The 26,206-nt window shown below is 46.0% G+C and overlaps 1 protein-coding gene across 2 annotated transcripts in view; it reads left to right on the forward strand.

Annotated features, from left to right (window-relative positions):
* The first annotated feature begins 5,000 nt into the window (after positions 1-5,000).
* The window catches only part of LOC143766610 (oocyte zinc finger protein XlCOF8.4-like), a 72,914-nt gene continuing 51,708 nt past the window's right edge, over positions 5,001-26,206 (forward strand). Inside the window, exons 1-2 of one of the 2 annotated variants that reach the window (XM_077254413.1) lie at positions 5,001-5,140; positions 23,537-23,697. The gene's annotated coding sequence lies outside the window, so the exon portion shown is untranslated. The remainder of the gene's footprint in view (positions 5,141-23,536; positions 23,698-26,206) is intronic. The other variant, XM_077254412.1, reaches the window with a different exon arrangement.

The following is a 26,206-nucleotide window of genomic DNA, read 5'->3' on the forward strand; positions in this document are numbered from 1 at the left end:
ATTGAGAGGAGCCGTGTGTGTACGAGGTGTATGGAGCGGAGCCGTGTGTGTACGAAGTGGAGCCATGTGTGTACGAGGTGTACGGAGCGGAGCCGTGTGTGTACGAGGTGTATGGAGAGGAGCCGTGTGTGTATGAGGTGTACGGAGCAGAGCCATGTGTGTACGGAGCGGAGCCGTGTGTGTATGAAGTGTACGGAGCGGAGCCGTGTGTGTATGAGGTGTACAGAGCAGAGCCACGTGTGTACGAGGTGTGCGGAGTGGAGCAGCGTGTGCAATGTGTATTGAGAGGAGCCGTGTGTGTGCGAGGTGTATGGAGCGGAGCCGTGTGTGTACGAGGAGTATGGAGAGGAGCCGTGTGTGTATGAGGTGTACAGAGCAGAGCCATGTGTGTACGAGATGTGCGAAGTGGAGCAGCGTGTGCAATGTGTATTGAGAGGAGCCGTGTGTGTACGAGGTGTATGGAGCGGAGCCGTGTGTGTACGAAGTGGAGCCGTGTGTGTACGAAGTGGAGCCGTGTGTGTACGAGGTGTACGGAGCGGAGCCGTGTGTGTATGAAGTGTACGGAGCCGAGCCGTGTGTGTATGAGGTTTACAGAGCAGAGCCACGTGTGTACGAGGTGTATGGAGAGGAGCCGTGTGTGTATGAGGTGTACAGAGCAGAGCCATGTGTGTACGAGGTGTGTGAAGTGGAGCAGCGTGTGCAATGTGTATTGAGAGGAGCCGTGTGTGTACGAGGTGTATGGAGAGGAGCCGTGTGTGTATGAGGTGTACGGAGCAGAGCCACGTGTGTATGAGGTGTGCGGAGTGGAGCAGCGTGTGCAATGTGTATTGAGAGGAGCCGTGTGTGTACGAAGTGGAGCCGTGTGTGTATGAGGTGTACGGAGCGGAGCCGTGTGTGTATGAGGTGTACGGAGCGGAGCCGTGTGTGTATGAGCTGTACGGAGCGGAGCCGTGTGTGTATGAGGTGTACGGAGCGGAGCCGTGTGTGTATGAGGTGTACGGAGCGGAGCCGTGTGTGTATGAGGTGTACGGAGCGGAGCCGTGTGTGTATGAGGTGTATGGAGCAGATATTGCTCCTCGCTCTGACACTGACTGGCACAGGAGACACAGGAGGTCTTTATCAGTGGCGTATCACAGCTGCAGCGACGTGAGCAGTCAGCGGCACAGCTGGATGACACCATTCAGTGCCGTGGGAGTGGAAGCTGCCGGCTGCTGCGAGGGAGCGCGGTGAAAGGTATGTGTGTGTAGTGATGGAGAAGGCAATAATGGGGGTGAGGTAACCATGTGTGGCCATTATACTGCACCCAGCATGGTGTGGGGCCATTTTACTGTATGGAGCATCGTGAGGGGCCATTATACTGTACCCAGCATTATGTGTGGCCATTATACTGTACCCAGCATCGTGTGGGGCCATTATACTGTACAAAGCATCATGTGGAGCCATTATACAGTATGGAGCATCATGTGTGGCCATTATACAGTATGGAGCATAATGTGGCCATTATACAGTATGGAGCATCATGTGTGGCCAATATACAGTATGGAGCATCATGTGGACCCATTATACAGTATGGAGCATCATTTGTGGCCATTATACAGTATGCAGCATCATGTGGGCCCATTATACTGTATGGAGCATCACGTGGGGCCAGTACACTGTACACAGCATCATTTGGGGCCATTATACAGTATGGAGCATCATGTGTGGCCATTATACAGTATGGAGCGTCATGTGTGGCCATTATACAGTATGGAGCATCATGTGTGGCCATTATACAGTATGGAGCGTCATGTGTGGCCATATTTTTTTTGTTTATAATTATTGTTTATGAAAAATTGTGATCAAAAGTGCTAGCTAAATGGGTGTGGTTGGGGCATGACTAGTCGTGAAATGGGTGTGGTCAGAGGTGTGGCCTAAAATTTGCCGCTGCACGCGCCGCTGACTTTGTCCCTCTTTGCCTTCCTCGAAAGTTGGGAGGTATGCAGACAATCAGTGCTCTAGGGGTTAATCAGGTGAGGTGACGTTGTGATCACCCCACCCATTGTGACGGCTGTGATTGGTGCTATGTCACTCAGCACCAATCACAGCCTGTCACATGTTTTTTTTCTTTTTTTTATTAAACTTTATATTTTATTGCTGTGATTGGCTGGTCAGAATTGACCAGCCAATCACAGCGATCGCCGATGTGGGGGCGCAGTGCAGCCCCCCGGGGCTATGTGCGGAGATGGTCTGCTGTCATGGACAGCAGCCATCGGAACCCGGTCACCGCGCGATGCCGTGTGGTGACCAGAAAATGGCAGCGCCGTACTAGTACTGCGCTGGTCAGAAATGCACCTCCCGCAGCGCAGTACTAGTACGGCGGAGGTCGGGAAGGGGTTAAGACTCTATAGAAATAAAGGGAGAAAATGGGCATCTGTGTGTTGAATTCTAAATGACAGATGCTGCCCAAAAGGTCCTAAAGATTTAGAGGGAGAGCACCCAAAGAGTCGCTCTTAGGCTATGTTCACACTTTGCGTTTTTTGCTGCGGATCCGCAGTGGATTTGACGCTGCGGATCCGCAGCAGTTTTCCATGCAGGGTACAGTACAATGTTACCCTATGGAAAACAAAAACCGCTGTGCCCACATTGCGGAAAATCCCGGAAAAAAACACGTGGAATTGCTGCGGAAAAAAAGAAAAAAAAGAAGGAGCTTGTCACTTCTGCGGATTCCGCAGCGGTTTTCAACATGCACCAATAGGAAAGTGCTGTTGAAAACCCGCAGAGGAATCCGCAGAAGAAACCGCAGGAAAATCTGCAGTGAAAACCGCAGTGGTTTTGCACTGCGGATTTTCCAATTCCGCAGCGGAAAAATCCCCAGAAGAATCCGCAAAGTGTGAACGAGCCCTTAAAGGTGACAGCAACCACAGAGTCGCTAAGGTGCGGCAACCAGAAAAGTTGCTCTAATGTCTGTAATTATAGCAGCGGCTGTTGCAGAAGTAATTGGGGCCTCATTTATGAGAATTTCCTCACAGTAAGATCGTTCTAGTAACCTATAGCAACCAGAGTGCAGCTTTCAGCACTGAAGCTGCTGAGGTAAAGTGAAATCTGAGCTCTGATTGGTTGCTATGGACAACTAGAACAGTCTGACTGGGAGGCAGTCACACATTTTCTGCTTTAATATATATATATATACATATATATATATATATATATATATATATATATATATATATATATATACGGTATATAGATTCACCTACTGTATTAGATCTCTAATCAGTGTGGCCTGATTACTAACGGTCATAACACTAAGAACTGTTTTTTAAAATGCTGCCCCAAAAACGACCTTCTATTGGCCAAGTTAATCCAAAAGCTCAGAAAGTAAATGTTCTCAAACAGCTGAGACAAGGGAACAATGTGGGCCCTGGCTTGAAAAGAAATGGATGAGACAGGCTGAATCAAAGGCAACTGAAACATCTGAGCAATGGAAATGTCAGGCAGGCTGACTTGAGTTTAGAAGTTAGGTCACATCTGAAAGTCATAATAAGCAAAATGGACGTAATATGAGAAGATTGTTCAGCAAAAAAGGTTTAACTTTAAAGGGAACCTGTCACCCCCCCCCCCAGGTGGTTTTAATTAAAAGAGCCACCTTGTGCCGCACTAATGCTGCATTCTGCCAAGGTGGGTCTTTTAGTTCGGGTCCCTGCCAACTCTGAAATAATCATTTTTATGATGTGCCCCTCATACCTGAAGTTTGTCAGGGGGCATGTCTTTTCCCCCCTGACACAAACGCCTCCCAGCCGTCACTCAGGCCCTCCATGTGCCTGCTCCATTTCCTTCCTGAAAGTCTCCGGCACCTGCGCTGTAAGTTTTTTTTTTTTTCGGGCATGCACAGTTTGTGCTGCCCTTCGACTCCCATCACATGATGGGAACTTACAGCGCAGGCGCCGGGGATGTTCAGGAAGGAAATGGAGGAGGTGCCCGGACTGCTCCCCACACTGCGAGGCCGACCAATAAACCAACCAATAACGAAAATATCAGATATGGACTTCTACGCCTACCAAATAATGACCAGACAACAATGTGGACAACTTTCTCATAAATGTATAGTAGATCTGTATGCCAAGGTGGAGAGCGAGCGTCTTCTGTACATACAACTGAACCAACAAACACTTACAGGGAGGCCATGCCAAAAGCGTGGTCTGATGGAAGATGGTCCACACTGGGACATGACATTGCAGGAGGCGTCCCTCGCTCACTTTCCACCTCATCTTCTAACCTGCTCCCTATAATAACTACAACCTGTGCACCTTCCAATCCCCGGGCTCTGTGGGACAAATACACGGAATATCCTAGAGGAGATATCCATAGAGAGCACAGGAGAGGTAATCCGGACTTAGCCATAAATGTCACTGCCAACAGATCCACCACAGTCCTCCTGACTCTAGAAGAAAGGAGCCAATGTGTCAGTAGTGACCCTCTAATAGCATCAGGTCACCGGCACCAGCTCCACCAGCCTGTGTGTTATGGGGAGAGAGATTCTGGGAGAGAAAAGCCAGGATTTGGGGAAGATGAGAGGATTTGTCCCAGTAAATAAGTCTCTTCTGGTTGATGACCACAGATCGGGGGATTTGGCAATTATGGCTCAGATTCCAGGTGGAAATAGGAGACGGTTTTCCTTGATGCCCCAGGAGGTTCCGGTAAAACATTCTTATTAATCTGCTGCTCTCAGAAATTCCCTCCATCAATAACATTGCTCCGGCCGCTGCCTCGTCTGGAGTTGTGGCCGTTCTCTTAGGCTACTTTCACACTTGCATCTTATGACGTACGTCGCAATGCGTCGTTTTGGAGAAAAAATGCATCCTGCAGAGTTGCCCGCAGGATGCGTTTTTTCTCCATAGACTTGCATTTGCGTCGTGCGACGGATGCGTCGTGTTTTGGCGGACCGTCGGCACAAAAAAAGTTCCATGTAACGTTTTTTTTGTTCCCTTTAAATGAGCATCACCAGCAGAGGAGCTGAATACTTGTCAGCACAGCAGAGTCCTGCAAACACTGAGGCCCCTGATCATGTGATCCCTGACTCCTCCCCTCCTGTGACCTCATCACAGGTCCTGTGCGCACAGAAAAACAATGTATGTGGAGTGCGGCTCTGCAGGTTGAGGTAAGCGCTGGAGATTCCCCATTACTGAGGGGGGACATTAACCCCTTCCGCACTGAGACTCTTTTGGGGTCTCTGTGTGGTGTGAGCAGTGATGTGGAGCTTACTCTTTGCCACATGGGTTTTTTTTGCCTTCCCCTGTATCAGCATGTTAGGGCATGTTAGGTTAGGGGCTATGGGTTGAACTAGATGGACCTAAAGTCTTCCTTCAACCTTAATAACCATGTGACTATGTTACAGAGGTGTATCTTGGGTTTTGGTTCAGGGGGGTGAAGCTTCTGAGTGGCCCCTAACCAGGTAACCTGGATTACAACTCAGTGACGCACCCTAAGGCCGGGATCACACACACATGCGAGATACGGCCGAGTCTCGCATAGTAATCCCCGGCCCTGCCGCCTGCACTCCGGAGCGGCTCCATGTATTGCTATGCGGCTGCACGCTCCGCTCCGGAGTACAGGCTGCAGGGCCGGGGATTACTATGCGAGACTCGGCTGTATCTCGCATGTGTGTGATCCTGGCCTAATACTGGAGGAGAACCTCAGCAGATGACCGCGCTGTTACTGAAGATAATCTCTATATAAAGACCAACATGGATATTACCGCCATATGGTCAGTGGTAGATACCAGCCCTACAGAACATATAAGAGATCACAGCACAGTTATAGATAATGACTTACCACTGACGATCTTTTTGATAGAATCGTTCACTTTTCCCGTCTTTTCCATCTGGCCCAGACCGACATGTCTTCTTCTAGCCAGGAGTCGGCTGCAGAGAATACAACAAAGACACGTTTCACTTCTCATATTCCAGCCCCATCACCATCTATTCCCAACCTGCACAAACTCCTCATCCTGCTGATATCCCAATACTGAGCCGCTGCTGCGGTATGTGTCCCTATTACTGCCCCTGATACCCCAATACTGAGCCACTGCTGCCGTATGTGTCCCTATTACTGCCCCTGATACCCCAATACTGAGCTGCTGCTGCCGTATGTGTCCCTATTACTGCCCCTGATACCCCGATACTGAGCCGCTGCTGCCGTATGTGTCCTGATTACTGCACCTGATACCCCAATACTGAGCCGCTGCTGCCGTATGTGTCCCTATTACTGCCCCTGATACCCCAATACTGAGCCGCTGCTGCCGTATGTGACCCTATTACTGCCCCTGATACCCCAATACTGAGCCGCTGCTGCTGTATGTGTCCCTATTACTGCCCCTGATACCCCAATACTGAGCCGCTGCTGTTGTATGTGTCCCTATTACTGCACCTGATACCCCAATACTGAGCCTCTGCTGCCGTATGTGTCCCTATTACAGCACCTGCTGTGTGGTTCTCTGTGCCTTCTAAATTCTAAAGCAACCCCCTAGAATATAGTAATGCCAGGTGCAAGTGCCCGAGAAAACAGCACCCACATTTTTCCAACTAGAAAGTAATAATTCCCCCTGTGTGCCCCTTTGACAGTCACAGTAACCTGAGTTCCCCTATAACAATAAGTGCCCACTTTACAGTTTATAATGTCCCGAGACTTCCCCCTGTACAGCTCCCCTATGCACAGTATGATGCTCTCTTATACACAGTATAATGCCCCCTCACTGTATATACTGACCCCTTAGTATCCCCCAAGTGGTTTAATAGCTCCAACTGTGTATCTCCACACTGTATGATGGCCCCCTAGATAGCCTCCATATAGTATAATGCACCAGACAATCCTCAATATAGTCCTCAATATTGTATAATGCACTCCCCATAGGCAGACTCTATATAGTATAACACACTCTCCGTAGGCAAATTCTATATAGTATAATACACTCCCCATAAGCAGACTCTATAGTATAATGCAGTCCTTAAAGGGAATCTGTCACCAGTTTTGTCCTATATAAGTTACGGCCATCACCTTTCAGGGCTGATATACAGCATTCTATAATGCTGTATATCTGCCCCAACCCGACCTGTAAGAGAAGAAAAAGACCTTTTATTATAATCACCTGTAGGGCAGCCCAGTCTGAGGGATGTCGCAGGTCAAAGAGCCCCGGCATCTGCGCACTGCAGTACTTTGCTCTGCCCAAAACAGGGCAGATAAGTACGCCTGCGCAGGAGCGCGATGTCGGGGAGCCTGTGTGGATGAAGCAGTGATGCATCATCCACATGAAGCAAGCAGGAGGACGGTGATCATAAGAAGATGGGAGGCACTGGGCCAAGAAGAGCGACACCCCTCAGACCAGACTGCCCCATAGGTGAGTATAATAAAAGTTATTTTTCTTCTCTTACAGGTCGGGTTGGGGCTACATAGCATTATGGAATGCTGTAGATTTGCCCTGAAAGGTGATGGCCGTATCTCTTATCGGCCAAACCTGGTGACAGGTTCCCTTTAATATAATGCACCCCCATAGACCGCCTCAATAATATATTGCATCCCCAAATATAATGCACCCCCATAGGCATCCTCTATAGCATAATGCCGCCTTTATTATAAAGCACCTCCCATAGACAGCCTCTATAGCATAATTCAGCCCCTAATATAATGCACGCTCATAGGCAGCCTCTATAGTATAATGCACCCCCATAGGTAGACTCTATAGCAGAATGCAGCCTTAATATAATACACCCACATAGGCAGCCTCTATAGCATTATACAGCCCTTAATATAATGCACCCCCATAGGCAGCCTCTATAGCATAATTCGGCCTTTAATATAATGCACCCCCATAGGCAGCCTCTATAGTATAATGCAGCCCTTAATATAATACACCCGCATAGGCAGCCTCTATAGTATAATGCAGCCCTTAATAAAATGGACACCCATAGGCAGCCTCTAAAGTATAATGCAACCTTTAATATAAAGCACCCCCATAGGCAGCCTCTGTAGAACAATGGAACTTTTAATATAATGCACCCCAATAGGCAGCGTCTATAGCATAATGCAGCCCCTAATATAAAGCACCCCCATAAGCAGCCTCTATAGCAGTGTTCCCCCAACTCTGGTCCTCAAGAGCCACCAACAGGTCATGTATTCAGGATTTCTTTAGTATTGCCCAGATGATGGAATTCTTGCCTTTCCAGGTAATGCAATTATCCCCTGTGCAATACTAAGGAAATCCTGAAAACATGACCTGTTGATGGCTCTTGGGGACCGGAGGGGAACACTGCTCTATAGCATAATTCAGCCCCTAATATAATGTGCCCCCATAGGCAGCCTCTATAGTATAATGCAGCCCTTAACCCCTTCCCGACATGTGACGGTATAGTACGTCACATGTCGGGACCCCCGCTTTGATGTGCGCTCCGGCGGTGAGCGCACATCAAAGTCGCGACATTTCAGCTGTTTTTTACAGCTGACATGTGCGCGCAATAGCGGCGGGTGAAATCGCGATCACCCGCCGCTATTAACTAGTTAAATGCCGCTGTCAAACGCAGACAGCGGCATTTAACTACCGCATCCGGCCGGGCGGCCGGATATGAGCGCATCGCCGACCCCCGTCACATGATCGGGGGTCAGCGATGCTTGTACATTGTAACCATAGAGGTCCTGGAGACCTCTATGGTTACTGATCGCCGGTGGCTGTGAGCGCCACCCTGTGGTCGGCGCTCACAGCACACCTGCATTTTAGCTACATAACAGCGATCTGATGATCGCTGTTATGTAGCAGAGCCGATCGGGCTGTGCCTGCTTCTAGCCTCCAATGGAGGCTATAGAAGCATGGTAAAAGTTAAAAAAAAAAAGTAAAAAAAAATGTGAAAAAAATAAAAAAAATATAAAAGTTTAAATCACCCCCCTTTCGCCCCAATCAAAATAAATCAATAAAAAAAACCCCAACCTACACATATTTGGTATCGCCGCGTTCAGAATCGCCCGATCTATCAATAAAAAAAAGCATTAACCTGATCGCTAAACGGCGTAATGAGAAAAAAAATCGAAACGCCAGATTTACGTTTTTTTGGTCGCCACGACATTGCATTAAAATGCAATAACGGGCGATCAAAAGAACGTATCTGCACCAAAATGCTATCATTAAAAATGCCAGCTCGGCACGCAAAAAATAAGCCCTCACCTGACCCCAGATCACGAAAAATGGAGACGCTATTAGTATCGGAAAATGGCGCAATTTTGTTTTGCTTTGTTTTTTGCAAAGTTTGGAATTTTTTTTCACCACTTAGGTGAAAAATAACCTAGTCATGTTAGGTGTCTATGAACTTGTACTGACCTCGAGAATCATAATGGCAGGTCAGTTTTAGCATTTAGTGAACCTAGCAAAATAGGCAAGCAAAAAACAAGTGTGGGATTGCACTTTTTTTGCAATTTCACTGCACTTGGAATTTTTTTCCCGTTTTCTAGTACACGACATGGTAAAACCAATGATGTCGTTCAAAAGTACAACTCGTCCCGCAAAAAATAAGCCCTCACATGGCCAAATTGACGGAAAAATAAAAAAGTTATGGCTCTGGGAAGGAGGGGAGCGAAAAACGAAAACGGAAAAACGGAAAAAGCTCCGGGGGTGAAGGGGTTAATATAATGCACCCCCATAGGCAGCCTCTATAACATAATGCAACCTTTAATATAATGCACCCCCATAGGCAGCCTCTTGCATAATGCAGCCCTTAATATAATGCACCCCCATAGGCAGCCTCTATAGCATAATGCAGCAATTAATATAATGCACCCCCATAGGCAGCCTCTATAGTATAATTCAGCCCCCAATATAATGCACCCCCATAGGCAGCCTCTAGCATAATTCAGCCCCTAATATAATGCACCCCCATATGTAGACTCTATAACATAATGCAGCCCCTAATATAATGCACCCCCATAGGCAGCCTCTATAGCATAATTCAGCCTCTAACATAATGCACCCTCATAGGCAGCCTCTATAGTATAATGCAGCCGTTAATATAATGCATCCCCATAAGCAGCCTCTATAGTATAATGCAACCTTTAATATAATGCACCCCCATAGGCAGCCTCTATAGCATAATGCAACCCCTAATATAATGCACCCCCATAGGCAGCCTGTATAGTATAATGCAACCTTTAATATAATGCACCCTGTGACGCGGTGACCCCTGTTACAGCTAATGGGCGCTGTGTGTGCGCTTCAGAATGCGCTTGGAGGCACAATTCTGATGGTGAATTAGGGACTGGCATTACTGTAAATGGCCGGTATGTTTCTCTGCACTGTAAGCCCTAAATGATACAGTTATGCTGGGACTTATAGTTTCACAAGTGTTTGTTGTGTTTACTTATAAGGGGGGCTTATAGGGTTATTCAAAGAGCTGGGTGGGAATTGACTAACCACACATGCACCGCCCATCCATGGGGGGTGGTTACAACCATATAATGTGACTGAGGTCTGGTCACATTGTCAGAGTGTATGGACCTGAGTGGTCTGTATTGTAGGTCCTGAAAGAGGTCAGGTCTGTGTTGGAAGCTCCGGCGAGTGGAGACTTCCTGAAGAGCACGTGGAGAGACCGTGGACCTGGATGGTCGGTGTTGGAAGCTCCTGTGAGAGGAGACTTCCTGGAAGCACCTGGTGATACCATGTACCTGCAGAGTCTGTGACAGCTTCTGTGTTGGCGAAGCCAAGACTGACAAGGAGTCAGCTTGTGGAGCGGAGCTCCTGAGAGGTAACCCCGGGTATGGGGAAAGAACTATGTGCACTGACAAAGGACAGTTACTATACTGCGCGGTCACCCGGTGACTAGAGAGACAGGCTTGACTAGTGAATGCTTTGTAAAGCCATGCGTGATGAAGTAATGGACTATGTGTAAGCCGGTGAAATGCAACCTGGCTTACGGAGCGGATTATGACATTTCAAAAACCGTATGGACTGTTTTGTGTGAAAAAACTGTGCCTGACTACATTAATCCGCTGCCAAGCGAGTGTTCCCCAACACAAACAGTAGGCGCAATGCCACAGCCCCCATAGGCAGCCTCTATAGTATAATGCAGCCCTTAATATGATGCACCTTTTTGACCTAGAGAGCCACATTCAGTACTGAGAGAGGGTCGCGAGCTTCATTCAGCTCTGACAACGGGTCCTGCTCCTGTCCCCCTCAATGTAGTGTCAAGCAAAGCCCCCATTACGGGTTCAATGATACCCAAGCTTTTCGACAGAAATAATTCCAAAGCAGTACACTGAGATCCAGGGGTTACCACAATGCCCCAATTCAGTATTCTCCCATCAAGGACTGACAATACATTGTCGCATCCAGCTTCAAGAACCTCCTCTAACAGGTAATATCATCCTCCATACCTAAAACACCTCTAAACCCCTAAGACCAGTATATGTGAATCCAGATCTGCTCTTCTGTGCAGGGCTACTCAAAAATTCACCATTTTTAGATGTACTCTTCACACCTGTTTGCTAGACCTGGAGCTAATGCATCAAGCTGGCAGACAGTCGCGAGCCACATTTCATGGGACCGCAAGCCACATGCGCTCCCGAAGTACAGGTTGGGGACCTCTGCTCTATAGTATAATGCAGCCCTTAATATAATGAACCCCCATAGGCAGCCTTTATAGCATAATTCAGCCCCATTAAAAAATTAAACCAATGCTCCCCTTTCTTCCTGGTTTCTCCGCTGCCCTGAGCGCCCGCACATCTCCGGACAGCGGGCGCCAGGTAGTGATGTCATCGTGACCCCCTGTCAGTGTCGGCGTTAGTGATATCAGACGCTGAGAGGAGGATAATGGGAGAGGGAGCATAACGCTCCTTCCTCATCAATGCGGTTAGCTGTATCGGAATCTAGCCGATACTGTTGAACTTACGATGATGGGCATGGGGGGACCACTGCTGGCACCAGGCCCCCTGCCTACTCAAGGGCCCCATAACGGCTGGGCAGCAGAGCTGGGAGATCGATTGTCTCTGCACTGCCGCAGAATGTAACTGTATGGGCACACTGTGCACGCCAATACAGTTACAGTAGCGTAGCTCCGGCTGGGCCCCCTCAGAGCACGGCTGGTTCCCAAGCCCACATTAGATCCATTCATACAACAGCAGGATGAGAGGACAGAAGCCCAAAGAAGTTCTCACAAAATGCAATTATTTCTCTCCTAGTTCTGTTCCAGCACAATAATGTAAATACTAGTGATGAGTGAGCCGCTCTCCACTACTCGATCAGGCATCGGGAGCTCAGACAAGCTTGTTACTGGAGTGAGTATCTCAGGTGATGGAGAGCCATGCTCCAGTTCCCAGCCAATAAACATGTGGGGATTTCCCGCCATACAAGGTAATACCGTAGCCATGTTGGCTACTGGCGTTATTGTGACTATCTGGCTGCATCACGTCATCTATACAATGTGCACAGCCAATTTTTTGTACAATACTTTGGCTTTTCTCATGGCACTGTAGAGTTTGAGGACCTGATCTGAGAGTTCTGCACCACCCATGTACCGATTGTAATCCAAGTTACAATCTGGCTTTGGGACTTGTGTTGTGGTACCACGGACAGTGACAAAGGAGCTGTTGTCACGGTGTATGGTGGTGAAGATGAGGACATCCCTTTTGTCCTTATAATTGACCACCAGCATTTTGTCGCTGCTTTGGGCTCGGCTTTCGCCTTTTCTCTGCGCTTGCCCATTTAGTGGCTTAGGCAGGCCTCTCTGATTTTTTTCGCATGGCGCCGCAGGCAACATTACCTCTGCAGAGAGGGTCTTGAAGAGGGGGATGCTGTGAAAGTTATCAATGTAGAGGTGATAACCCTTATCCAGCAGTGGGTGCATAAATTCCCACACAATTTTCCCACTCACCCCCAGTTCAGGGTGGCATTCAGGGGGGTGATCTGGGTGTCTTTTCCCTTGTAGACCCTAAATCTGTGTGTTTACCCTAGGGTACTCATGTACAGTTTGTACATTTTAATTCCATACCTGGCCCTCTTACTGGGCAGGTATTGTTGGAATATTAGCCTCCCTTTGAAATGAACCAGATATTCATCTATAGTGATGTCCCTTTGGAGGTTGTACGCCTCAGCAAATTTTTTACTGAAGTGTTCAACCACTGGCCTAATGTTATATAGACTATCAAAGTTCGGATCATCTCAGGGAGTACACTGCCCATTATCACTATAATGCAATCATTTTTGGATCTCTTCAAATCGTGTACTTGTCATGGCCATACAGAATATTGGTACTGTAGAGAATGCAGCACAATTCCCCAAAATGTCGTCATCTCTGCTGCATCTACAGGGGTCCATCTGATGTACGATGACGTGGGATTTTGGGTGAAAAATAGATGGGCATACAAGTTTGTCTGGGCCACCATAAGATTTATTATTTCCTCACTGAAAAAGAATATAAAGAATTCAATTTCAGTGAGGCCAGTGGTGTCAAACTGGATTCCTTAGCTGCTGATCAAATCCGGAATGACGGGCTGATAATTTTTGGGAGATGCAATCTATATAGGATCGATTGTTGGAGGGGTTGCCTGGGTCCTAGGGTGCCTTGTTGGGGTTCATTCCTAACTAGATGAGGAGGAGGACTACAGGAATGTGGGATCTTCCTCACTGGCTGAATCCGTCTTGGAGGCAAGGAAAGCGTATGCCTCCTCTGGTGAATACCGTCTTGACGAATGGGGCATTTTTATTTTATCTTTCAAAACCCCGGGGATGTTTGTGCGAGTGGTGCTTTACACGTGTAATGTGTGGAGCTTGTGTATAGGATACTATTTATTAAAAAACAGCAGGTAAAGACCCCAATATCCACAGGTGTCCCTTCTAATTGGGGGAAACTATCACCTCTAATAATCCTCGGACAGTTCTGACAAACACGGAAAAGTGCCCCTTTATGGAGGTGACAGAAAGTCTGTTTAGTCACTTTAGCTTCATAGTATCAGCTCTAATCCAATGGTGAGAGAGCGATTTACCCTGAAGAGTCACAGATTGTGGGGTTGGTATAAAAATGTTATATTTAGAGGGTTATGTGTTCTATCCTTATAAGAATCACAATGGTTTTGTTTCTTTTCAACTGATAGATACAAACGACCCAACTATGAAAGACCGGAACCAAGCAAACATGTATTACTCTAATTGTATGTATTGTGCCCCTTTTTTGGCCCCCACACACCCTATAATGTTCTCACAGTACCACCATCCTCAATATTATTCTTGTATTCAAGATAACGGAATGGAGAAAGTCAGCTCTCACACCTTTTTGAAGATGCTTCAGTTCTTCTACTGGTCCATGTTCATAGACCAGTGGAGCATGGACCAGTAGAAGCGCAAATTAAGCCTGAAACATTCATTGTCTGTCAGGTCTTTTTTTTTGGAAATCACTGAACCTGCCGCCACGCTGCTAGCAGTGTTGCACTTTTTGTCATTGTCCTGAATCAAATGAAAATGAAAAAGGACTGAAGTATCTTCTAAAATGGGTGAGTGCTGATTTTCTTCATTCCGTTGTCTTGATTATAAATAGTCTCACGTATGCAGCATCCTGAAGATTTAATATACTGGAGTTTGTAACATTGGTTCAATGTGTCCATATACTGGGTAAAAACTTTCTATTTGGTGCCTCAACACTTCAATATAATTATTTTTGGAATATTTTCACACCTTTTTTTGGTGTTGTTCATGTAATATATGGAAGCCTACATGGAGACTTTGGCATCAAATAACTCCTGTCTTGATGATCTTGTAAAAAAGCTTTTTTAAAAGCCTCAAACTTCTGTGTGTGAATCAGAGCTGAGATCTAACGTGATAGAAGATTCCAGTGCGGGGAAGACGGGAAACCTCCATATAGAGGCCGGTGGGGATGGAGTCAGTGACGGACTCTGGACAAATCTGTTTCTAGAGCCGTAGTAGAAGATGAAGATGTCGTCCTCATCATGAAGTAGTTATTTCTCCTGTCACGTGTAATGAATGTCTCCTGCAGTATTACTAATGCCGATTCCAGGGTCGGGAAATGAGACGAGAATTAGCGTTATGGAAGATGAGTCTATGAGAAACGTATTCAGCTGCCGACTCCGAGGAAGAAACTGCTTGTTGTCTGTGGCCTAAAATATATAGGTTTTATTAGTAGATCTAAAGAAGAAAACTGAATACTGTAAAATAATTAATCTCCTCATATGTTTCCCTTATTATCTCCAGTCATTGTATTACACAGGATTTATATGATGTTACATCGGCTCATCTTCTCATTCAGGTTTCTACAATATCGGATCCTCTCAGTGAAGATCTACATAAGAATATTTTCCTGATTTACCTAGCAAAGATGGATATGGACAGAGACAAGATGGTGGAGAGGATATTACACCTCACCCTAGAGAGAGAGATGTGTAATTAACCGCACCTGTAACTTACCTGTGGCAGCTAACAGGTGTTGGCAATAACTAAATCACACTTGCGGCCAGTTGACATGGATTAAAGTTGACTCAACCTCTGTCCTGTGTCCTTGTGTGTACCACATTGAGCATGGAGAAAAGAAAGAAGACCAAAGAACTGTCTGAGGACTTGAGAAACCAAATTGTGAGGAAGCATGAGCAATCTCAAGGCTACAAGTCCATCTCCAAAGACCTGAATGTTCCTGTGTCTACCGTGCGCAGTGTCATCAAGAAGTTTAAAGCCCATGGCACTGTGGCTAACCTCCCTAGATGTGGACGGAAAAGAAAAATTGACAAGAAATTTCAGCGCAAGATTGTGCGGATGTTGGATAAAGAACCTCCACTAACATCCAAACAAGTTCAAGCTGCCCTGCAGTCCGAGGGTACAACAGTGTCAACCCGTACTATCCGTCGGCGTCTGAATGAAAAGGGACTGTATGGTAGGAGACCCAGGAAGACCCCACTTCTTACCCCGAGACATAAAAAAGCCAGGCTGGAGTTTGCCAAAACTTACCTGAAAAAGCCTAAAACGTTTTGGAAGAATGTTCTCTGGTCAGATGAGACAAAAGTAGAGCTTTTTGGGCAAAGGCATCAACAGAGTTTACAGGAGAAAAAAAGAGGCATTCAAAGAAAAGAACACGGTCCCTACAGTCAAACATGGCGGAGGTTCCCTGATGTTTTGGGGTTGCTTTGCTGCCTCTGGCACTGGACTGCTTGACCGTGTGCATGGCGTTATGAAGTCTGAAGACTACCAACAAATTTTGAAGCATAATGTAGGGCCCAGTGTGAGAAAGCTGGGTCTCCCTCAGAGGTCATGGGTCTTCCAGCAGGACAATGACCCAAAACACACTTCAAAAAGCACTAGAAAATGGTTTGAGAGAAAGCACTGGAGACTTCTAAGGTGACCAGCAATGAATCCAGACCTGAATCCTATAGAACATCTGTGGAGAGATCTAAAAATGGCAGTTTGGAGAAGTCACCCTTCAAATATCAGGGACCAGGAGCAGTTTGCCAAAGAATAATGGTCTAAAATTCCAGCAGAGCATTGTAAGAAACTCATTGATGGTTACCGAAAGCGGTTGGTCGCAGTTATTTTAGCTAAAGGTTGTGCAACCGAGTATTAGGCTGAGGGTGCCAATACTTTTGTCTGGCCCATTTTTGGAGTTTTGTGTGAAATGATCAATGTTTTGCTTTTTGCTTCATTCTCTTTTGTGGTTTTTCATTTAAGACAAATTAAATGAAGATAATAATACCAAAGAATTTGTGTTTGCAATCATTTTCAGGAAGAAACTGAGTATTATCTGACAGAATTGCAGGGGTGTGAATACTTTTGGCCATGACTGTATATGTCAGAAGCATTAATCATGATTGGTATGGAAAGAGGATGTGACGCTTGCTCAAAAGGTGGCGCATGCGCAGTCCACCGCTCAGAGGTAAGAATCACTAAGGGCGTCATCGGATGAGAGAGTACACGTCACCAGGCCACACCCACGGGTGAACACGTGAGCGGGGCCGTGGACGCAACCCGCCCAGAGCTGTAATGAAGACGCCGTCGGCAATGCCAAACAAAGGAGCGCCGGGACGCACAGAGCAATTTAACATGAAGAAAGGTGTCCGGATACCACAGGAGGTAAAATAAGTGGGGAAAGAAGGGGTGATAATAATTGTGAGTAAAATCACATCCTATGTTTTTGCCTTGGGCTTTATTGCCTGTTTTTACTGTGGTGCCTTCCTTGCTCTTGGTTGACCACTGTCATTTTCCTGTGATTACCCTTTTGTTATGTTTGTTTCTGTATTTTAATGGTATTTAATAAAGTTTTGTACATTCGTCTATTGGTTCGGTTTGGTGCTTTTTTCCTTTATATGATTTTCATTAATTGAGCAGTGAGGGCCAAGTGTGACTTTCTGTACAATAACAGGATGTACAGTAACAAATTGTATTGTGGTAAAGTGTTAGCCAGAAAAATCGATGTGAATACTTTTCTGCCCAATGATGACAAAAGTATTCTAGGAATGATATCTTAATTGGCGAACCAGAAAATAATATGTTTGCAGCTTTCAGAGCACAGGTGTGAATTGTATCCATGTAGCGACTCATAAATCCAAGTGTTCATTATGACTACAGCTCCTCCTTTGTCTCCTGGTTTGATGATGATATTGTTATTGGCTTTTAAAGGGAACCTGTCACCCCCAAAATGGCTGGTGAGGTAAGCTCACCGGCATCAGGGGCTTATCTACAGCATTCTGTAATGCTGTAGATAAGCCACCGATGTTACCTGAAAGAGGAGAAAAAGACGTTATATTATACTCACCTAGGGGCGGTCCTGCTGCGGTCCGGTCGGATGGGTGTATTCGGTCCGCTCCGGCGCCTCCCATCTTCGTTCCATGACGTCCTCTTCGGGTCTTTACGCCGCGGCTCCGGCGCAGGCGTACTTTGTCTGCCCTGTTGAGGGCAGAGCAAAGTACTGCAGTGCGCAGCCGCCGGAAAGGTCAGAGAGGCCCGGCGCCTGCGCACTGCAGTACTTTGCTCTGCCCTCAACAGGGCAGACAAAATACGCCTGCGCCGGAGCCGCGGCGTAAAGACCCGAAGAGGATTTCATGGATGGGAGGCGCCGGAGCGGACCGGAGACACCCATCCGACCGGACCGCAAAAGCAACGATGCCAGCAATGTTTTACAATGGTAACCAGGGTAAATATCGGGTTACTAAGCGTAGGGCCGCGCTTAGTAACCTGATATTTACCCTGGTTACCATTGTAAAAGTAAAAAAGTAAAAGTAAAAAAAAAAAAACCACTTCATACTCACCCTCTGATGTCTGTCACGTCCCCCGGCGTCCGCGCTGCTGCTCCTCAGAGCTTCCTGCACTGACTGTCACTGCCGGCCGTAAGGCAAAGCACAGCGGTGACGTCACCGCTGTGCTCTGCTGCCGGCGCTCACACAGTGCAGGGAAGCGGACGCGACAGGCACCGGAATGTAAATATGTACTGTTTTTTTTTTTGTTTTTTTTTTACATTTACACTGGTAACCAGGGTAAACATCGGGTTACTAAGCGCGGCCCTGCGCTTAGTAACACGATGTTTACCCTGGTTACCAGGGGACTTCGGCATCGTTGGTCGATGGAGAGCTGTCTGTGTGACAGCTCTCCAGCGACCACACAGCGACGCTGCAGCGATCGGCATCGTTGTCGATATCGCTGCAGCGTCGCTTAATGTGACGGTACCTTAAGAACTTCATTCCCACTGCCTCTCCATTTGTAAGAAAATACCTAATTAGATTTCCTTGGTTTATCTTTAGGAGGCATCACACCTCCCACCCCTGAACAAATGTCCTACTGTAGTATTCCTTAAATGTTGTGCTTTTTTCTTATTAACCTATTTGTAATCTTGCCTGAAGAAGGAGCCACTGTGCTCTGAAAGCTGCAAACATACTATTTTCTGGTTAGCCAATAAAGGTATCGCTCCTAGAATACTTTTGTCATCATTGGGCATAAAGTATTCACATCGATTGTACAATAACAGCAGAGTTTCCCTTTATCCTGAAATTTCAATTTATTTTAGAACCTGTCAGCAGGATTGTGCACAGTAAACTACAGACAGTGTCAGGTCAGCGCTGTTATACTGAGTACATTGATACCTGTTGGTGAAATCCTTCTTGTGGTTGTTGTTTAATCTTTATTTGTAGTTTTCAGTTAATGAGATTCTTGTGCTCTAGGGCGGGGCTCTGTGATTACATATTCATCTGTATTGGCTTATGGCAGGTCACTGATCCCTCACTGACCTTCCTCCCATTTTTACATAATGCATATAATAGTGTTGATATTATTGTTGATCATGGCTATAATATTGTGGCTATTGTGAGGGTTCGAAAATTTTTTACATCCAACAAAATGACACTGACGGCGCCTGCCAGTTGCATCTATCTCTTACTTATAGATGCTACTACACAGGCGCCGCCATCACCGGTGACATTTTGCTGGATGTAATTTATTTTCTAAGCCTCACAATAGCCACAATATTATAGGCATTATCAACAATAATATCAACACTATTATATGCATTATGTAAAAATGGGGGGCAGGTCACTGAGGGATCAGTTACCCGCCATAAGCCAATACAGATGAATATGTAATCAGAGTATCACAGAGCCCCGCCCACAGCCTCGCCTCGGAGCACAAGAATCTCATTAACTGAAAAGTACAAATACAGATTAAACAACAACCACAAGAAGGATTTCATCACCAGGTATCATTGTAATCAGTATAACGGCACCGACCTGACAGTGTCTGTAGTTACTGTGCACAATCCTGCTGACAGGTTCACTTTAAGACATCTCAGCTCTGCACTATTATACACAGTTCTTTTTAAATGAGTAATATTTCTTCTTGATACTCATCTGACAGAAAATATTGGCCCTTAGGATAGTTTAGATGGTGAAGTCACTAAGACCCATACTTTTATTACCCCAGAAAGAGGTTTCACTGCTACCTATTACAGATGAAGACTATTGAGTTTTGATGATTTCAGTAGTTGTGTTATTGTCTATAGTCACAGTTTTTGATTACAGTAGTCAGTGTCAAAAATACTCTGATTTAACCTCTTCCTGCAGCCAGTTTTGTGTTCCTAATCAGGCCCCATGTTTCATATCTGACTTGTCACGTTATGTAGTGATAACTTTGGAATTATTCAGAAAGGATAATAGAAAACAAATGGATCTTACAAATTATTTTCCAGCTTTGCACAATACGCTACATACGATTGTACTGTCTGGGCACATGGAAGTGTCCAGAATGGAAGGAGCGCCATGTAACTATTTGAATGTAGATCTAGCTAGACTAGATTGCAGACACAATGTATTGGGTCACCTGGCAGCTCAAAAGATATCCACCATGAACATGCTTGGCACGATCTTCTCTGCTTTCCATATCCCAAGGATTGCCTTGCTCATCGACCTGTAAAACCTTTACATGTATCTGGACTTACACTGGGACCCCTAGGCTTGGACCATGGTGTTACCTGCTATTCTGTGGTGTTAGATGGCAAGAAGAATAGTCAAGTAGCTGGGTCAGAACCAGAAGGACAGAATCAGAAGACACAAGAGTAGTCAGTAATCGGGCCACATTCACAACAGGAAGCAAATACACAAGCCGCAAGGTGAGCACAGAGGACTGAACCAGAGGAGAACAACGCAGATTCCTGTCATGTCCTTTGAGCTTTAGTAGGGTGTGGTACTTTCCAAATGACTGAATTAGGGAGCAGATTACTCCAGCTGGACAGCAGGAACAGATCCCAGAGGAGATTCGACACACCATATGCAGAAGGCCTAACTAGGGTTGATCGAATAGCTTCGGATAAGGGCTTATCCGAATAGCTATAGCACTTCCCGAATAGCTGCCTCGGTAACCTGGATACCTGTAGCGCTCCTGATAATGAGCTGTTCGGTGTCGCTGCTGCATGTTTCGTGACTGTGTGACAGTCACAACACATACGTGGATAGCCCAAAAACAGGCACAGGCTCTGCATGTATGTGTTGTGACTGTCACACAGCCACAACACAGGCAGCTGCAGCGCTGAACAGATGATTATCGGGAGCGCTCCATGTAACAAGGTTCCCGAGGCAACTATTCAGTAAGCGCTATAGCTATTAAGATAAGGAGCTATTCGATCAACCCCCTAGCCCTTATATAACTAAATGGCAGAAAACAAGAATAGTCGAAATCCCCATAAAGTGATTCCATTTTATAAATTAATTCACTGAGGGTTATCATCTACGCACACGTGGTCAAAATTGTTGGTACCCCTCGTTTAATGACAGAAAAACACACAATGGTCACAGAAATAACTTGACTCTAACATTAGTAACTAGTGTTGAGCATTCCGATACCGCAAGTATCGGGTATCGGCCGATACTTGCGGGTATCGGAATTCCGATACCGAGATCCGATACTTTTGTGGTATCGGGTATCGGTATCGAAACAACATTAATGTAAAAATGTGTAAAAGAGAGAATTAAAATAAAAAATATTGCTATACTCACCTCTCCGACGCAGCCTGCACCTTACCGAGGGAAGCGTCAGCGTTCTTTGTTTAAAATTCGCGCTTTTCTTTCCTTACGTGAAGTCCCGGCTTGTGATTGGTCGCATGCCGCCCATGTGGCGGCGACGCAACCAATCACAGCAAGCCGTGACGTAATTTCAGGTCATTCAGTATTTTAAAATTACGCTCCGGCTTTGTGATTGGTTGCGTCGCAGTCACATGGGCGACGCAACCAATCACAGCAAGCCGTGACGTAATTTCAGGTCCTTAAGGATTTTAAAATTACGTCCCGGCTTTGTGATTGGTTGCGTCGCAGTCACATGGGCGCCGCAACCAATCACAAGCCGTGACGTCACGGGAGGCTGGACACGCGCGCATTTTAAAATGGGCGCGTGTCCAGCCTCCCGTGACGTCCCGGCTTGTGATTGGTTGCGGCGCGGTCAACCAATCACAAGCCGGGAGGCTGGACACGCGCGCATTTTAAAATGGGCGCGTGTCCAGCCTTCCGTGACGTCCCGGCTTGTGATTGGTTGCTTCGCGGTCAACCAATCACAAGCCGGGAGGCTCAACACTAGTCATAACTGATACAAGTCTGTTCCAATGATTCCATTTCTTTGAGGAGCGTAAGATCATCTCTTCAATCTTCATGTAAAATACCAATATATTTAATATACAGAATGTAGTGGTGCATTTTATTGCTGGCTAGATGGTGAAATGTGGTTTCCTAAATTAATTTGACCCAAAGGACGTGCTTTGTTCCATATCATTCTGGTCACTGAAAATACAGCTTTCAATTTGTTCAAATCTGAAAATCATTTCAATGTTCCCCAGTTTTGCACTGATAAAATGAAGAAAAACCTTGAAAAGTTATTCTATGCATGGATATAGAGAAAGTTAGACAAAAGGCATTTTTGTATGGCAGAGAACTTTTTTTGAGCGCATTTTAAAATGCGCGCGTGTCCAGCCTCCCGGCTTGTGATTGGTTGCGGCGCGGTCAACCAATCACAAGCCGGGACGTCACGGGAGGCTGAACACGCGCCCATTTTAAAATGCGCGCGTGTCCAGCCTCCCGGCTTGTGATTGGTTGACCGCGCCGCAACCAATCACAAGCCGGGACGTCACGGGAGGCTGGACACGCGCCCATTTTAAAATGCGCGCGTGTCCAGCCTCCCGTGACGTCACGGCTTGTGATTGGTTGCGGCGCCCATGTGACTGCGACGCAACCAATCACAAAGCCGGGACGTAATTTTAAAATCCTTAAGGACCTGAAATTACGTCACGGCTTGCTGTGATTGGTTGCGTCGCCGCCACATGGGCGGCATGCGACCAATCACAAGCCGGGACTTCACGTAAGGAAAGAAAAGCGCAAATTTTAAACAAAGAACGCTGCCGCTTCCCTCCGTAAGGTGCAGGCTGCGTCGGAGAGGTGAGTATAGCAATATTTTTTATTTTAATTCTTTCTTTTACACATTAATATGGATCCCAGGGCCTGAAGGAGAGTTTCCTCTCCTTCAGACCCTGGGAACCATCAGGGATACCGTCCGATACTTGAGTCCCATTGACTTGTATTGGTATCGGGTATCGGTATCGGATTGGATCCGATACTTTGCCGGTATCGGCCGATACTTTCCGATACCGATACTTTCAAGTATCGGACGGTATCGCTCAACACTATTAGTAACACTAAATAAAAAAGATTGTAGACGCCTGTGATACTAATTAGTGGACACACCTTGATTTAACATGTCCCTTTTGTCACGTTTTCAGGGGTACAATCATTTCTGTCCAGGCCTATTTCATGAGTTTCATTTTTTTTTTTTATTCTGTGGACGCATGGTTGAAAAGCAATGTCTGACGTTCATTTTCATAGATTATTTAATACTTTTGTCAGATTCAAGTTATTTTTGTGACTGTTGTGGGATTTTCTGTCATTAAACGAGGTAAATAATCACAGTTTTTTACATAGCTTGCCATTTTTATGGACAGTTTACGTAGAAATGTTGAAAAATATGAAATTCCAGGATATTTTATTCAAAAATAATTGTTTTTTTTCTTAGCAGATGACTGTACCCAGAGATCAGAGGGACAGCTGACATCTTCAATTTTTAAATCGGATGATCTCGAAATCCCACAGGCTGCAACTGAATTGAATGCCATTACTTCAGATATACCATCATCCCTTCACAGCAAAGTTCTGTCATCTGATCCTTTGAAACAGGTACTGTCTTCTGATTTATTACTGACTAAAAAGGAAAATGAAAGTCACAAAATAAGCATTTGGAGAGCCTCTAATGTGCCTAAACAGTGGAAACCCCCCAAAAGTAACACCATTTTGGAAAGTAGACGATCAAAAATCTGTTTCCAAACTGTTTCATGATAGTGTTGGATCTCAGTGACGCGTATTATCACATCCCCATCCACAAAAACTCTAAAAAAAATTCCTCAGACTAGCAGTGGCCATGAAAGGGGAAATAAGGAAATACCAATACAGAGCCCTTCCCTTTGGCATATCAGTCGCACCCCGCATATTTACCAAACTGATAGTGGACATGATGGCCCATCTGAAAGAAAAAGACATATTGATAGTCCCATACTTGGACGACTTTTTGATTGTGAGCAATTCGGCCCGACGTTGCCAACAACACTGCGACATAGTGATAAACGCTCTAACAAAATTAGGCTGGCTCCTAAACTTACAAAAATCAAAACTAAACCCAACCAGAGTTCAGGAATTTTGGGGTCTAACATTGGACACAACACAAGAATGCCACCTCCCAGTTCAGAAAAAACAAAAGATAGTAAATCTGGTGTCAAAAGCCTTCTTAAACCCTTCTATGACCCTAAGAAGGGCGATGTCGTTATTAAGGTCCCTTTCTGCCTGCCTCGCAGCGGTCCAATAGGCACAACTTCACACGAGAGACCTCCAATGGGATGTTTTGAAAAACCAGACTTCTCCAAGAGGTCACCTAGAAAACCACATGAGTCTAAGTTCAGCCACTATTCATTCCCTAGTCTGGTGGATGGATCTCAACAACCTAGCGAAAGGGATCCCTTGGGTAATAGAAGTACCTCAAATAGTTAACACAGACGCAAGCCCCACGGGGTGGGGAGCTCCCCTGAACAACAGGGTCACTCAGGGAGTTTGGACAGGTCAGGAACTCGAGGCTTCCTCAAAGCAAAAAGAACTCTGAGCAGTGGGCCGTGCCCTATTATCTTTCCTCCACAGCCTACGGGGGCATCATGTCCGAGTATTTTCGGACAATCAGACTGTAGTAGCCTACCTGAACTACCAAGGGGGGACCAGGTCTCGAGCCCTAATGACGGTCACCTCCGAAATCTTCAGCTTAGTAGAAAACAACCTACTATCCCTCTCTGCTCTGCATATAAAAGGAGTAGAGAATCAGAAAGCAGACTTCCTGAGCCGTACCCAAATAAAACAGGGAGAATGGGCATTAAATCAACACATTTTCGACCAGATCACAGCGCTTTGGGGAATTCCTGTAATAGTCCTTTTTGCCAATATAGACAACAGAAAAGTGAAAGCTTTTTGTTTTCTAGACTCAAGGGGGTCCCTTGGGCGCTAGATGCGTTCATGATTCCCTGGACATAAGGCCTTGCATATGCGTTTCCCCCACTAATCCTCATCCCAGCAGTTCTCCGAAAAATCAGGCGGGGCAAGACTATTCTTTTGGCCCAAAAGAGCCTGGTTCTAGTGGCTGAGAATGCTATCGATCACCGATCCCTGGGTTCTTCCGGATCTGCCGGACCTCCTATCACAGAGACCGGTGTTCCACCCTCAGTCAGAGAAAACTCCACTTAATAGCGTGGAATTTGAAAGGTCACTACTGAAGGAAAGAGGGTTTTCGGATAAACTAGTCTCCACATTAAGGAAAAGTAGGAAAACTGTAACCACTAAAATCTATGGCAAGACCTGGAGAAAAATGTTATCCACATCCGGGGTAAAATTATAGGATGGGGTTCCAATTGCTGAGATATTAGAATTTCTACAGAAGGGTCTAGATCTGGGCCTCTTAGTGAGTACTCTAAAAGTACAGATAGCGGCTCTAGGAGCATTGTACAGTGAAAATATAGCTGCCAACCCTTGGATAACAAGATTTGCTAGAACTGCGTCAAGATCTAGACCGATAACTATAAAAAGACTTCCTCCTTGGGACTTAAATCTAGTCTTGTCAGCTTTAACAGACTCTCCATTTGAGCCTATAGAGTCAATACCCCTTAAAACCTTATCACTTAAAACGGCCCTTCTGATAGCTCTAACGTCAGCCCGTAGAATAAGTGATCTCCAAGCCCTGTCTGCGAGTCCTCCCTTCACAAAAATCTTGGATGATAGTTATCCTTAAAACTGACCCTGCCTACCTACCCAAAGTAGCGTCCAGATTCCACAGATCTCAGGAGGTAATCCTTCCTTCCTTCTGCTCAGACCCAAATAATAAAAAGGAAGAAAATTCCACAAATTAGATGTAAAACGGCGTCTAGTTCAATACCTAGAATCCTCCCAGCAGCATAGGAAGGAAGGGTTTTTCTTTATCTGCTTCCAGGGACCCAGGAAAGGACTCAAAGCTTCCAAGGGCACTATAGCACGCTGGATAACAACAGATGCGATAGCCCTGGCATACTCCTCTACCAGGAATACAATTTCAGAGGGACTGAAAGCCCACTCTACAAGGGCTGTGGCAACCTCCTGGGCCGAAAGGTTGGAGATACCA

Source organism: Ranitomeya variabilis, chromosome 4 (assembly GCF_051348905.1).
Source record: "Ranitomeya variabilis isolate aRanVar5 chromosome 4, aRanVar5.hap1, whole genome shotgun sequence".
Taxonomy (NCBI): Eukaryota; Metazoa; Chordata; class Amphibia; order Anura; family Dendrobatidae; genus Ranitomeya; species Ranitomeya variabilis.